Source organism: Camelus dromedarius, chromosome 23, assembly GCF_036321535.1.
Source record: "Camelus dromedarius isolate mCamDro1 chromosome 23, mCamDro1.pat, whole genome shotgun sequence".
NCBI lineage: Eukaryota > Metazoa > Chordata > Mammalia > Artiodactyla > Camelidae > Camelus > Camelus dromedarius.
In genome coordinates, this window is record NC_087458.1 from 24,708,858 (window position 1) to 24,722,700 (window position 13,843).

Sequence of the window (13,843 nt, forward strand, 5' to 3'; positions counted from 1 at the left end):
TTGTAGTGATGGTAAGTTATAATATGTAAACAATGTCATACATATGTGGAAGAATTTCTCTGATTCTGAGATATACTGGTGTGTAGTGTTACGTAAGAACATTAATACTTGAACAGCCAACCTTCTGTAGGGTAATCAGTTTATGAGTTACAAAGTTTTGAATTTTTTTCTAATGCTTCTGATTGCTAGTCTTTTGCCCATGTTATAATGTTATAACACTAATACCATATCATGGATAGAAGGAAGGAGATGAAGTCCCTATCTGGCGAATTTTGTTATTTGTTAAATTGCTGTACGTTACAGTGAGAGCAAAAAGAAGCTGCTGTCTAAAGTAACTTACATCATTTTTGGTGTGCTTCCATATAAAGTATTTTATTTAGTCCTCAGCAATTTTGTGAGGTAGACTTGACAAGTGTCCTTATTTTGCAGTTGTGGAAATTGACACACAAGGAAATTCACTTATTTATGTGAATGATGCTGTTATTTCTGCAGATGATGTAGAATTTATAAATTTTTATTTTGTTTATTTTTATTGAGGTATAATTGACATATAGCATTATATTGGTTTCAGGTGCACAACATAATGGTTTGATATTTGTATAAATTATGGAATGATCATAATAAATCTAGTTAATGTCACGGAATTAATTTTATTTAAAATTGAGTATTAATATAGGTACTTCTGGCATTTTTTTTTTAAATCTAAAAAAAGTTATCTTTATGTTCCTTTTGACATGCCACTAGCTCTTTAGGCTGGTAACTGTTGGTTCTTTAAAAACATTAGTATTTTCATAGCATTATGTTCATTATTCACAAGTCATGAATTGTTGTAATGAATTGCTTTACTTTTGTATATACTCTGCCTGAACAATGTTCTTAAATTGTAGTTCATTTCTTGTCTCACTTTGATATTCATAGTTCTGTCACCTTTGGTACTTCAAATCATTTATATTCTTGGTTAAGTAAAATATTCAAGCCACATGGTCAGTAACATAACTGAAAAGTAATTACATCTTGGTAATTTTATTATAGAATTGATGATTTGAAAAGTTAATTTGCCACCTACACTTGTGATTGCTGTTTTTGTACTGTGGGGCAAGTTGTGAAGTAATTTTCTCTGTTGACTTTTCCCGTGTCAATTTCTGGTGTTACAAATAGTCCCCCAAACCTGAATGATCAAAAGATTGCATAGTCTTTTTTTGCGCTAATATTTTTGTTGCTATCACAAATATAACTTCACATTTGCCAGTGGTTCTTTTGGGTTATTGTTTGCCTTTCTCATCTAGTCTGTAAGTTCCATGATGGCAGAGATTGTCCATTAACTGTTTTGCACCCAGTGCCTACCACATAGTTAAAATAGTCAATCAATATTGGCTGAATAAATTGACAAGAAAATGGTTGTGGCATAATATTTAAAAACAAAACAAAATACTAGTTGATGGTTCCCAGGCACACATCAGGTCTTCTTAGGAATATACTCCAGAGGTGAGTTCAAGTTTGTTAGGTAGCAAGGGAATGACAGCCTGGGATTTAAAAGCTGCTGAGAATAAGCCACAGGTGGATCCTGAAAAACTTTATTGACTATTTTAATGATTTGCCTAGGTGCTCTGGCAATAGTTATCGTAATTTAAAGAAAATGGAAGCTTTAAGACCCTGACCTGTTATACTAGTACTGTAATTATAGGCTTGTAATAACTTTAAGTCATTTCTTAATTACAGCATTGGGAGTTTTAAATCTTAAAGGCCAACTAGTCCAATTCTCATGTTTTATACATAAGTAAATAGAAGCTCATGTAGAGGAAATCTCTCGCCCATAGTTGGTTTCATAACTGGATGAAGACTCCACTATACGGCTGTTAAGTCTGCATTTGTTTAACGTGTCAGATAATACCAAATCAGAAGATAATTATGAACAGTCTGGCAGTTTATTCTAAATCAGTGTTAATTAAAAACTCAAAACAGGCCTCTCTTTTTTTGAAGCAAAAATATTTTTTTAATTTGAAGATGAATCTCAGCCCTCTCCCCTGTCATTGGGGTTAGAAATTGGTACAGCTGATTCAGGAAGGAAATTTGGCATTACCTATCAAAATTAAAAGTACACATACTCTTTGATAGAGTCATTTCATTTTTAGGAGTTTATCTTACAGAAATTTTAACACACGAGCACAAGAACAAATTTATAAGGATGTTTATTTTATCATTATTACAAATAAATGTCAATAACATTTATAAATTAACAAAAAAAGGTCCTAAATGTCCATTGGTAAGGGAATAGTTAAAATTATGGTATATTTATGATGTGAAGTACAATGCGCTTGTTAACAGATTGAGTGATACCTATATTTACTTTATAAGAAGTAGCTGAGTGTATTATTGAGCACAGGAACAATGCGGCCAACTTTCTGGGTTCACATCTATTTATTAGCTATGACCATTAGCAAGTTACTTAAACTCATCTGTAAAGTGGATATAATTACAGTTCTCACCTGACAGGGCTGTTGTTAAGAATTAAGTGAGTTAATGTTTAAGCCCTAAGTAATCATAATAAGCACCACATAAGTATTTGCAATTACCATTACTGACGTGGAAGGATGTTCATGATACAATATTGAGTGAAAAAAAAAGAAGTTGCCCTACACTGTGGAATATGATTCAATTTTGTAAAAACAAACATGTAGTCAAAGATATGTAGTTTGATTTTGTTTTGATTTTGTATGTGCATAGGAAAGGGTCTGTAAGGATAGACATTAAACTGTTAGCTGTGTTATCTGTGGGAGAGTGGATGCTTTCCTTTTTTTTTAATTGAGACACTTGTGTTTATTGTAAGCCCCACTTTTATAATTTTTGAAACTTTTTTCTGAAAAAACATTGAAGCAGAGTTTTTCATTTATTATACAGTCATATACATGTATTTTTGAATATAGATTTTTAGAGAGCTTCAGATTGCATCCACAGACTATCACATGATTAGATTCTATTTCAAAACTTGTTGATAAAAGGTTAAAATTAGTGTATGAAAATTCCTAATAAATGTACTTTTTTTTTTTTTTTTAACTGTCTTTATGACCTTATGTCTCATTTCTTAATTTACAAAGTAAACACGTAGGCTAGATTAGTGTTTCTTAAACCCAGGATTCCCAGACTCTGCCATGAGGTAGTAAACTCACATGAGCACTGTGGAATATTTTTAAATTTTAGAGGGAAACAGTATTATTTGACAGCTGTGGGACACTGCTCAAACTGTTAGTTTGAGGTAGTGCTCACGAAATTGTGTTACATTCCTTTCGATGTCAGTATGTCTTCAAAGAGCTAGATTTTGGGGGTTACTGTGATGAAAAGCAAGTACTGTGCAAAAATCAGTAAAACTGTGAGACAGTAAAAGAAAGTGGCAGTGTTTGAAGTGATTTCAGGGTTTGAGAAGTTATGTAATGTATATTAGGTGCATACATCCCTTTATTAAGTAATTATGGTTATTTAGTAATCAAAATATATCTTTTAATTTTTATGTATTTTTCAGACTGCTACTAAGTTGTAAAGGACATAAATACGTTTTAGGTTGTAGGGACGTAACTGTCTAGTAAGTGGAACTGTTAGGTCTTTTTTTGGCTTAGAGTACCATGAGAAAATTACTGAGACACTGAGGGTTATGTGAACTGAGAAAGCTTGGGAACCTCTTGAATCCTCTTTGACTAGTAACAGTAAAAAATATATTTTTCATGGAGACATAATGCACAGAGCTATGTATATATTTCTATATAAAATGAAAGTTTCAATTAAAAAAAAACCTTAGTACTTTTAATACACCCTGATATTTTCAACTCAGTTCTATTTGGTTTTATTAAAAATTGCTAGTACCAGCCTACCATTTTGATCTACTACATTATACTGTTACTACATATTTGAAAAACATGAGGCTAGATGACCTCTAACTTCCAGCTTTAATATGCTTTGTTCTCTGATTAGTTATAAATGAAGTTGGACTACATTTATATAATAGATGCAGCTCTGAAAATCTCTGTAGATGCTACTTTTTTTTGTATGATAAATTGTTATAAATTCTGTAGGGAAATAATGATGTAAAGGAGATCTTTTTACACAATGAATATTTTTGCAACCAGAAGACTGATTTATCTCTGATAAGTTTGGGGTTTGGTGCTTTTTTTAAAAAGTTAACCACATAAAAGTTTTTGTTGTTGTAAGTAGACTTGTAAAAGCCACTTTGGAATTGTGGCATCTTTCCCTTTTTAAAACTAGATTTGAAAACCATTCACGAGTAATAGCACTGGCTACAAGTTAATTTAAGGCTTCATTTCATTCATGATTTTCATGTCTAAATCTACAAGAATGTTTTATTAAATAATTTCTTTTTAGTTTTGGGCTTGTTTTAAAATATAAAACGCACATGTACACATACAACTATTATTTCATTATTTTTTACATGTTACCATGAGAGAAATTTTCTGCTTACCAATAGTTAACCTCTTCATATTATATAAAATACCTGTGATGATGATGATGATGATGATGGCCCGTTTGTATTGAAGAATTGGATTCTAACACCTACCAATGGGACCATCATTCAGCAAACAGGTCTGGAGCACCTAATGTGTGCTCTATGCGCTGTGCACGGACTAGGGGTATAAGGAGGAATAAAACATCCCCACAGCCCCATGTTAGAGACAGATGTGTAACTAATAGTATAGAAGCGGGGAGGTAAGAGGAAAGATAAAGTGCTGTGGATCCACAAAGTGGGAGCAACTCCACTGTGTCAAGGAGTCAAAGACTTCCAGTGAAAGAAAAAGTAGTTGTATTTGTTTCCTTAATAGTCTCTAAATTAGCTAGGTTATTGACTGTGAAATGAAACTTTTCAGAATGATTTTTCCTTGTTTTTTTCCCTCAAAACGTGATAAATGTATCTGCTTTTGAAAAACTTGAAAACATAGCCACTGAAAAATCTTCCTTTGCTGGCCCCTCACTCCCTTTCCTCAGAGTTAACCAGTGTTAATGGTTTCTTGTGTATTAGCAAAGCTTCTAGAGTGAAAATTTCATACTTTAGGGCAAAAAATAATCCTGACTTGCAAACTACAAGACACTTATAGGAGGATTTCCTTGAAACTAATTTAGAAGAGTAAGTATTGAGGAACTAGATAGTGGCTAAAGAAAATAAAGGTTCCTATTTTTAGGGTTTTTTAAGTAAAAGCATAGGGGCACCTTTAGTCGGGCTCTAGTTTAGCTCTTTGTTTCGTATCAGTGGGGGACGTTGGGTTCTTTGTGATCCTTTCTCTGCCTCCTATCCTCCAGGGGCCAAATTGGTACCAAATGTTACAGTTTATTATGGGTTTTCTGGATTATAATAGATCAGCCTTGTATTTATAAAAGTAATTGTAGAGGTTTGTATTTTATATATAAAAAGAGGTGAGGCTAAATTCTCAGGTAAGTTGTTTCTGTATATTATTCTATATTATAGGAGTGTTGGTTATTCTGAGAATTTACATAGAACAGTGTAGTAGTTCTGATTTTTAGAGCTGGAATGTTTTCCACTTTTCCTAGCTCAGTCCCTACTAAATTTGTCCATTTTATATTGAGGCTTGATAGTATACTATTGCAGAGTTGTTTTTTCTCAACCTTTCCGACAAACATGGTTGTTACATAGGGTCTGAAAGAGATGAGAGAACTGAAATGTAGCACAGGTTTGGAAAATACTCTCCACAGAAGCCGGAATGAAGTCTCTTTTTAAAATCTTTTATCCCTTGTACCTGGCACATAGTACAAGCCCAATAAATATTTGAGCTGAATGAGTCTATGTGACCGAATGAGAGCAGTATTAATAAATGTGAAAGGAAAATTTGCTGCTATAAGATAACTTGAGAATTGGCTATTTCAAAATGTTTTCTTTTATCTTATTTGTGTATACATACGATAGGTATAGATCAGAGTTTCCTAAGCTTTTTGGTGTCAAGAAGACGCTTTATACTCAAGTTATTGAAAACTCAAGAGTCTTTGTTTATGTGGGCTATATCTATTGATATTTACTGTATTAGAAATTTTAAATGATGTTAACACATATTTTTAAATAAAATACATTTTCCAAAACCCAAAAAAAATTTAGTGAGAAGAGTGCCACTGTTTGACATTTTTCAAATCTTTTTAATGCCTAGCTTAATAGAAGACATCTGGATTTTTGTATCTGCTTCTGAATTCAATCTGTTGTGTTATCATATGTCATGTAGCCTTTGGGGAAGTCTACTAAATGCACCCCTAAGAGAATGAGAATGAAAAAGACAAATAATGGTCTTAATATTATTATGGAAATAGTTTTGTCTTTAAAAATACCCCAAAAGTGTCTCATAGACCCTCAGAGATGCCTGGATTACACTCTGGGAACTGGTGGTATATATTATAAATTCACAGTAGGAAAGGACCTTTAAGGTCATATAATCACCTCTTGTGGATATTTCTTGCTTGTGCAATTGGAGTGAGATAGGGAATACTTCAAGTTTGTTTTGGGGGAATAATCACATGTTGGCTTTTGGAGATGAGTTTGATGTGCCTTTGAGATTTCTGAATAAGCAGTTTGATATGTGGGTTAGGATATCAGAGATAAGACTGACTTTAGTTTAAGAAACCAATAACGTAGAATCTGTATCACTGTATTGCACTTTGTCTCCTTACTAGACTGTAAACTTCAGAAAACTTAAGAATACTTTTATTATTCACTTAAGTGACTCAAGAGTTTTATTTTAGTGTCCATTTTACTGTGAGTTTAACTGACATCTTGTAGAGAAACAAGTTATTTCACATTAAATTCAAGCATAAATGAACAATACTGCTTTGTTCAGACTAAAATCAAGTATCACGAGGACTAGAAAAGAAACTATATTTAACAGGGTTCTATTTGCATCATGTAAAATAGAAATGAAAGCTTCAGACATTGGCCCCCCAAATAAGAATGGTTTGTATGTGTGTCTACGGGAAGGAGAGGGGTGCAAAAGCAGTGGGGAGCAGTGGGGTGAAGGGACAGATAGCTAACTTCCAAAAGTTAGCTAAGTACAGCTCTAACATCCATAGAAAATGGGAACAATTTCACTAAAGCTTTAATAAATGTATAAGAAGAATCCAATAAAAGTGATATAAGGGGGAGGATATAGCTCAAGTGGTAGAGCACATGCTTAGCATGTACGAGGTCCTGGGTTCAATCACCAGTACCTCTTCTAAAATTAAAAATATTCAAACAACAACAACAACAACAAATTATGTCCCCCCCCCAAAAAAAAACTAGAGAAAAGAATTTTGAAAAACTAAAATAAATGAAAGTCTTCCAGTGACACTAGAAAAATCATTTTTAAAAAAGTCATGTCAGTAAAAAGCAGAAGCACCTAAAAATAAGGATGCAACTTCAGAAGACTATTTGCTTAATAGCAAACATAATCTAAAGCCAACAAGGTGTCCACAATTCAAGAGTCATCAAAATATCCACCTCATAAGAGAAGTACAAAGGCTCAGAGAACACAAACGGTAGCTGAGAAATTTAAAAGAATGATATTCACCATTTAAAGTTTTTCCTTTTATCATGCAGAATAAAAGTTCATAAATAGGGAGAATGGGAAAAGAACAGAAAAAGTAACTTTCAGAGGAAAGGAGCCATAAGAATACTTCACCTGTTTCAAGATTTCCCCATTTCCAGGTTCACTCAAGAAACTTCGACCATGAATTATTTTCTCTCATATGTGTCTCTGGCTTCCTCCCCTCTCTGAGATTCTATCAGCATGTGTACTTAATAAAGTCTTCTTACTTAAACACAAAAGCCCCTCAATCCAGCACCTTCCATTGCTACTGATCTTTTTCCTTCACAAACTTCTCAAAAAAGTTGATTGAATACACTTTCCATTTAGAGATACTTTTCATTCACTCTTCAAGTAATTCCAGTGTAATTTCCACCCCCATTTCTCCACATTTAGCTCTCCCTAAAATCACCAAAGTCCTCTTTGTCTCTAAATCTAATGGGCATTTTATAATAACAAGTCCTCAACCTGCTTGGTCTTTTGGTCATCACATTTGACCATTCTCTTGAAACACTATTATCCTTTGGCTTCCATATACTACACTCCAATTTTCCACCTCTTCTCTAGTTCTCTTTCTCAGTCTCCTTTGCAAGCTAGCCCTTGTGTCTTAAATCTTTCGATTCAAGAGGGTTTGACCTTGAGCTCTTTTCTTTTTTAACACTATACTCTCTCTCTGGGTGTCCTCACCCATGCCCAAGGCTTGCCAATCATATATGCCAATGACTGCCATTATGTGAATGACTATTAGAGGCTTTCAGAGGTTTGAGAGAGAGATCTAGATTTAAGTTCCAGTTCTGTCTCTTAATAGCTGAATGACCTTGGACAAGTTCCATAGTCTGTCTGATACTGTTTTTTCATGGGTACAATGGATATATGGATAGTTGCCTCATGAGATTGGAAATAATATATAGAAAACAATATAGTCCTTGGCCCATATAGAAGAACCCAGAAAATACTAGCTATGATTATTATCTATTAACTGCTCTCATGGTCATTCCCTATAGTGTTAGAGGTCTTTAATTTTGGCTTCTGGTTTGAAAGGATTGTTGCTGTCAAGGGTTCTGGAGCTTCAGAAGAGAGATGTTCTCAGGTGGTTGGGGAATCGTTTTCCCCAGTGGATTCTTATCTTTATGGAATCAACAGTGTTTTTGGAGGCTTCAGGCTTCGAAGAGTCAAAATTGAAGATGACCTCTAGAGCTACAGTTCTCAAAGCTCACTGGGTATTGGGATCCCTGTAGACCTTTAAAAATACAGGTTTTTGGCGTTTTCTCAGACCCACTGATTCAGAATCTCTTGGGGGTAGAGCCTTGACATCTCTGTTTTTAACATGTTATCCATATGATTCTCCTTTTAGAGCTGCTTGAGAAAGCAAGCTTAGGAAATAAGAGCTCTGCAGCTCCTGGAAGAAGGTATTGTGTGGCTGCTCTGAAATAGTGGGAATGTTTAGGAATGTAGGTGTGGGTTATTTGGGAGAGGTTATCTTTAGGCTTAAAACCTAGCTGCAGAGGTTGAGTAGGGGAATAATGATTTTAAAGTATTACATTTAAAAGAAATTTAAATACAAAGGATGCTTTCTGTGTGTCCCTATTTGCCATGGATTAAACAGCGGATATGATGACTCTATGACTAAAGGTGCGTTTTGACTGTTATACTGGCATCTTTTTTTTTTTTTTTATTGAAATGTAGTCAGTTTACAATGTGTCAATTTCTGGTGTACAGCACATTGCTTCAGTCATACATGAATGTACATATATTCATTTTCATATTCTTTTTTGCTGTAAGGTACTACAAGATATTGAATATAGTTCCCCATGCTATACAGTATAAACTTGTTTATCTATTTTATATATACCAGTCAGTATCTGCAAATCTCAAACTCCCAGTTTATCCCTTCCCACCCCCTTCCCCCTGGTAACCATAAGTTTGTTTTCTGGGTCTGTGCATCTGTTTCTGTTTTATATATAAGTTCATTTGTCTTTTTTTTTTTTTTTAAGATTCCACATATGAATGATATCATGTGGCATTTTTCTTCCTCCTTCTGGCTTACTTCATTTAGAATGACATTCTCCAGGGCCATCCATGTTGCTGCAAATGGCATTATTTTATTGTTTTTTTATGGCTGAGTAGTATTCCATTATATAAATATACCACAACTTCTTTATCCAGTCATGTCTCAGTGGACATTTAGGTTGTTTCCATGTCTTGGCTATTGTAAATAGTGCTGCTATGAACATTGGGGTGCATGTGTCTTTTTGAATTAAGGTTCCCTCTGTATATTTGCCCAGGAGTGGGATTGTTGGATTGTATGGTTATACTGGCATCTTAAGATTAGTATTTTGTGCATTATCCTTAATACCAGTTCATGCCACTTGCCCACATTTTAAAAAAAGAAGTCAAGCATATTATCATACTATGTTTCAATAAATGCGTATTCTTATATAGGTATATATATGTGTGTGTGTGCATCTATATGATTATATTGCATATCTCTGTAGTAAAGGTCTTTTGAGTTTTGAGAGAAATTTTCTTATGTTGCAGGTTTATTCATAGGCTTAAAACCTAGCTGCAGAGGTTGAGTAGAGTTTTTTAGTTAGAAAAGTTGATTATCAACATGTATAAATATGAATGGTAGACATAAAATAGGGAAATTAAAGGTGAGGAGGGAAGGACAGGAAGTCAGGTAAGAGATTAATATAGAAAACAGAAAAGTAAGAGGGAAAAATATCATAGAAGAAAATAGATGAATGGGAAAACAGGAAAATACACTGTTACTATTTGAAGAGAATATGCCATATTTGTTTTTTAAGGAATGAATATAAATGTTTCTATAATTTTCTATAATTTTAAGCAGATTTTCTTAAGTGAGACTGTACTAGTGAATGAAAGAACCAGAAATGATAATAGAGACAAAAGAAGTATTAGAAACCCCACCTGCCCCTCTTAACTCACTTTTACCTGTGAGATTTTAGGAGAAGGAATGATATGGTATGGGTTTTAGGAGAAGGAATATACTGTTCCCCGATTGAATTAATTGAATATGATGTAGGACAGTGGGCCTAGATTTCTAATTCCAGTCATTTCAGCTTCCATGTTAGGATTCTGGCTTCTTGCTGTCCTTTGGAGACTTGTATCTTGAGTTTCAGTATAGCTCAGATAGAGTTCAAGTCTATTGAGGATGGGTACTCAGTGATACCATCATACTTCCAGAATCAGGGAACTTGATTGCCAGTAGACACAGAATTCTCAACAAGGCAGATATGTTTGCCAAATTGTAACTTGATAGTTAGCAGTGGCACCTCTCTAGGAGTTTTCACAAAAAAATCCATTCAGCTGGAATGGACCACCCCCCTCTAAGAAACACTAAGATTTTTTTTTGTGAGGTTGAAACCATGGGTCTAGCAGCTGGGAGAAATGTCCTTTTTCTGTGTAGTTTCTGCTGTTCAGTGAATGTCGATGGCAATATTTTCTTGTTCCAATTAAATTACTCATTACTTTATTCATGTCCAGAGAATGAATAAATGAACCTCCAGTATAGTTTATACACTATTTTTTTTGGCCTAATCATAATAAGGCTTTTACTTGGTTATAGCCAGAGTAATAGCATTGTCTTTTGCTCCAGTCTTCTGATCATTGCACATTAATGATCATGTGCTTTTATCAAATGACTCGCATTGTTTCCGTGGAATCATACATTTAACTTATTATTTGGCCACCTGTGTATCCCTCTTCTTTACCCTTTTATCATTAGCAAGGTCACTTATACTTTTGTGTTTGTGTGCTTTGTAGTTTATTTTTACCATATATTGTTACAGGCTATTTGCAAAATGGTATATGAATTCCATTCCCTTGTTTCCCATTTCTTTTTCCCCCCTAGCTTTCTGGCCTAGCGATGCGTGTTCATTGTGTTCCTCTTCCTTTCGTATGAATAGTTTCCCAGCCTGGCTTTTTAACCACTTCTTCTGCTTCTGTGATCATGTTGCTTGTCACTTCTGTTAATTACTCCACTCCTTTCCCTATCTGTCCTTTCACTGGCAGCTCTGCCTTTGACTCCTTTTTATTCTTTTCTGTTTCTATTTGTTTATATGTGTGTCTCCTCTCACTAGATTGTGAGCATTAAGTGCCCAATGAATATTCATTGGGTAAGTGAATGAATGTGTATGTGTGTGAGAGAGAGGGAGAGGGAGGTGATAAGGGCTATAAAAAGTGAACAGATTGCTATGGGAAACAGATGAAGCAGTAATTCTGTTAAGGGTCAGTCTGGGAAAGATTTATAGGAGAGGACATTAGAGTTTGGCCCTGAAGAGTATTACTCCCAGGGAAAATGTAGGAAAAGAAGATGTGGAGATAATGAAAGTTTCTGAATGTTCAGAGAATGCACTCTAGGTATAGCAGGAACAATTGATATACAGTGGCAATAGCAAGGGGTAAGACCAAATTAAGGTAGTGGAGGGTTCCAACTTATGTCACGCTAAGGGATTTGGAACTTTATCCCATAGATGATGGTCATTGGAGAGTCATTTTATTTTATTTTATTTTTTTAACATTTTTTTTATTGAGTAATAGTCATTTTACAATGTTGTGTCAAATTGCAGTGTAGAGCACAATTTTTCAGTTATACATGAACATACATATATTCATTGTCACATTTTGTTTTCACTGTAAGCTACCACAAGATCTTGTATATATTTCCCTGTGCTATACAGTATAATCTTGTTTATCTATTCTACATTTTTAAAATCCCAGTCTGTCCCTTCCCACCCACCCCCCCTTGGCAACTATAAGTTTGTATTCTATGTCTATGAGTCTGTTCCTGTTTTGTATTTATGTTCTTTTTTTTTTTTTTTTTTTTTAGTTTCCACATATGAGTGATCTCATGGTATTTTTCTTTCTCTTTTTGGCTAACTTCACTTGGAATGACATTCTCCAGCAACATCCATGTTGCTGCAAATGGCATCATGTTGTCATTTTTTATTGCTGAATAGTATTCCATTGTATTATACCACATCTTCTTTATCCAGTCATCTGTTGATGGACATTTAGGCTGTTTCCATGTCTTGGCTATTGTAAATAGTGCTGCTATGAACACTGGGGTGCAGGTGTCATTTTGAAGTAGGGTTCCTTCTGGATTTATGCCCAGGAGCGAGATTCCTGGGTCATATGGTAAGTCTATTCCTAGTCTTTTGAGGAATCTCCATACTGTTTTCCACAGTGGCTTTCCTTGCTTCCCTCTCCCACTTTTAATGATTTAGATGTCTTCTTTTACAATTTTGTGTTTATTCTATTTGTAATTCATGGTAGTTATCATCTTTCCAGTTATGAGTTTCTCATTTTTGTAGCATCCTGCTGCTTTTCTGTATAGACTAGACCTGTCAGTATTTCTTTTAGCATGGGTTTAGTGTTGCTAAACTCTTTTAGTTTTTGATTGTCTGTGAAGTTCTTTATCTCTCCTTCTATTCTAAAGGATAGCCTTGCTGGACAGAGTATCCTAGGCTGCATGTTTTTTTCATGCAGGACTTTGAACATATATGGCCAGTCCCTTCTGGCCTGTAGTGTTTGTGTAGAGAAATCAGCTGAGAGCCTTGTGGGGGTTCCCTTGTAACTCACTCTTTGTTTTTCTCTTGCTGCCTTTAGAATCATTTCTTTATCCTTGACTCTGGCCATCTTGATTATGCTATGTTTTGGTGTGGGTCTGTTTGGGTTCTTCCTGTTTGGAACCCTCTGAGCCTCCTGTACTTGGATATCTGATTCCTTCTTTAGGTTTGGGAAGTTTTCAGTCATGATTTCTTCAAATACCTTTTCAATCTCCTTTTGTTCTTTCTTCTCCTTCTGGAACCCATATTATGCGTAGATTGGCATGCTTTATATTATCCCATAGGTCCCTCATATTGTTTTCGTTGTTTTTTATTTGTTTTTCTCTCATCTGTTCTGATTGGGTGCTTTCTGTTGTCCTGTCTTCTAGGTCACTTATTCGTTCCTCTGCGTTATCTAGCCTGCTTTGTACAGCCTTTAGGTCAGCTCTCATCTCAGCAAATGAGTTTACTAATTCTACTTGGTTTTTCTTTATAGCTTCTGTTTCATTTTTGACATTATTTTATATCTCTAAACACTATTTCTTTTAGTTGCTTCAGTACTTTGATCAGTCCTTTTTGAAATCTTGATCTAGTAGGCCATCAATGTCTATTTCCTTGATCATGCTTTCAGGAGATTTCTCTTGATCTTTTAATTGGGAGTGGTTCCTCTGCTTCTTCATATTGCTCATATCTCTCTGGCACCGGTGGGCA

General features: G+C 34.6%; 1 protein-coding gene across 5 annotated transcripts in view; it reads left to right on the top strand.

Annotated features, from left to right (window-relative positions):
* CEP350 (centrosomal protein 350) overlaps positions 1-13,843 on the top strand; it is a 122,656-nt gene that overhangs the window by 1,616 nt on the left and 107,197 nt on the right. The window lies entirely within an intron of this gene.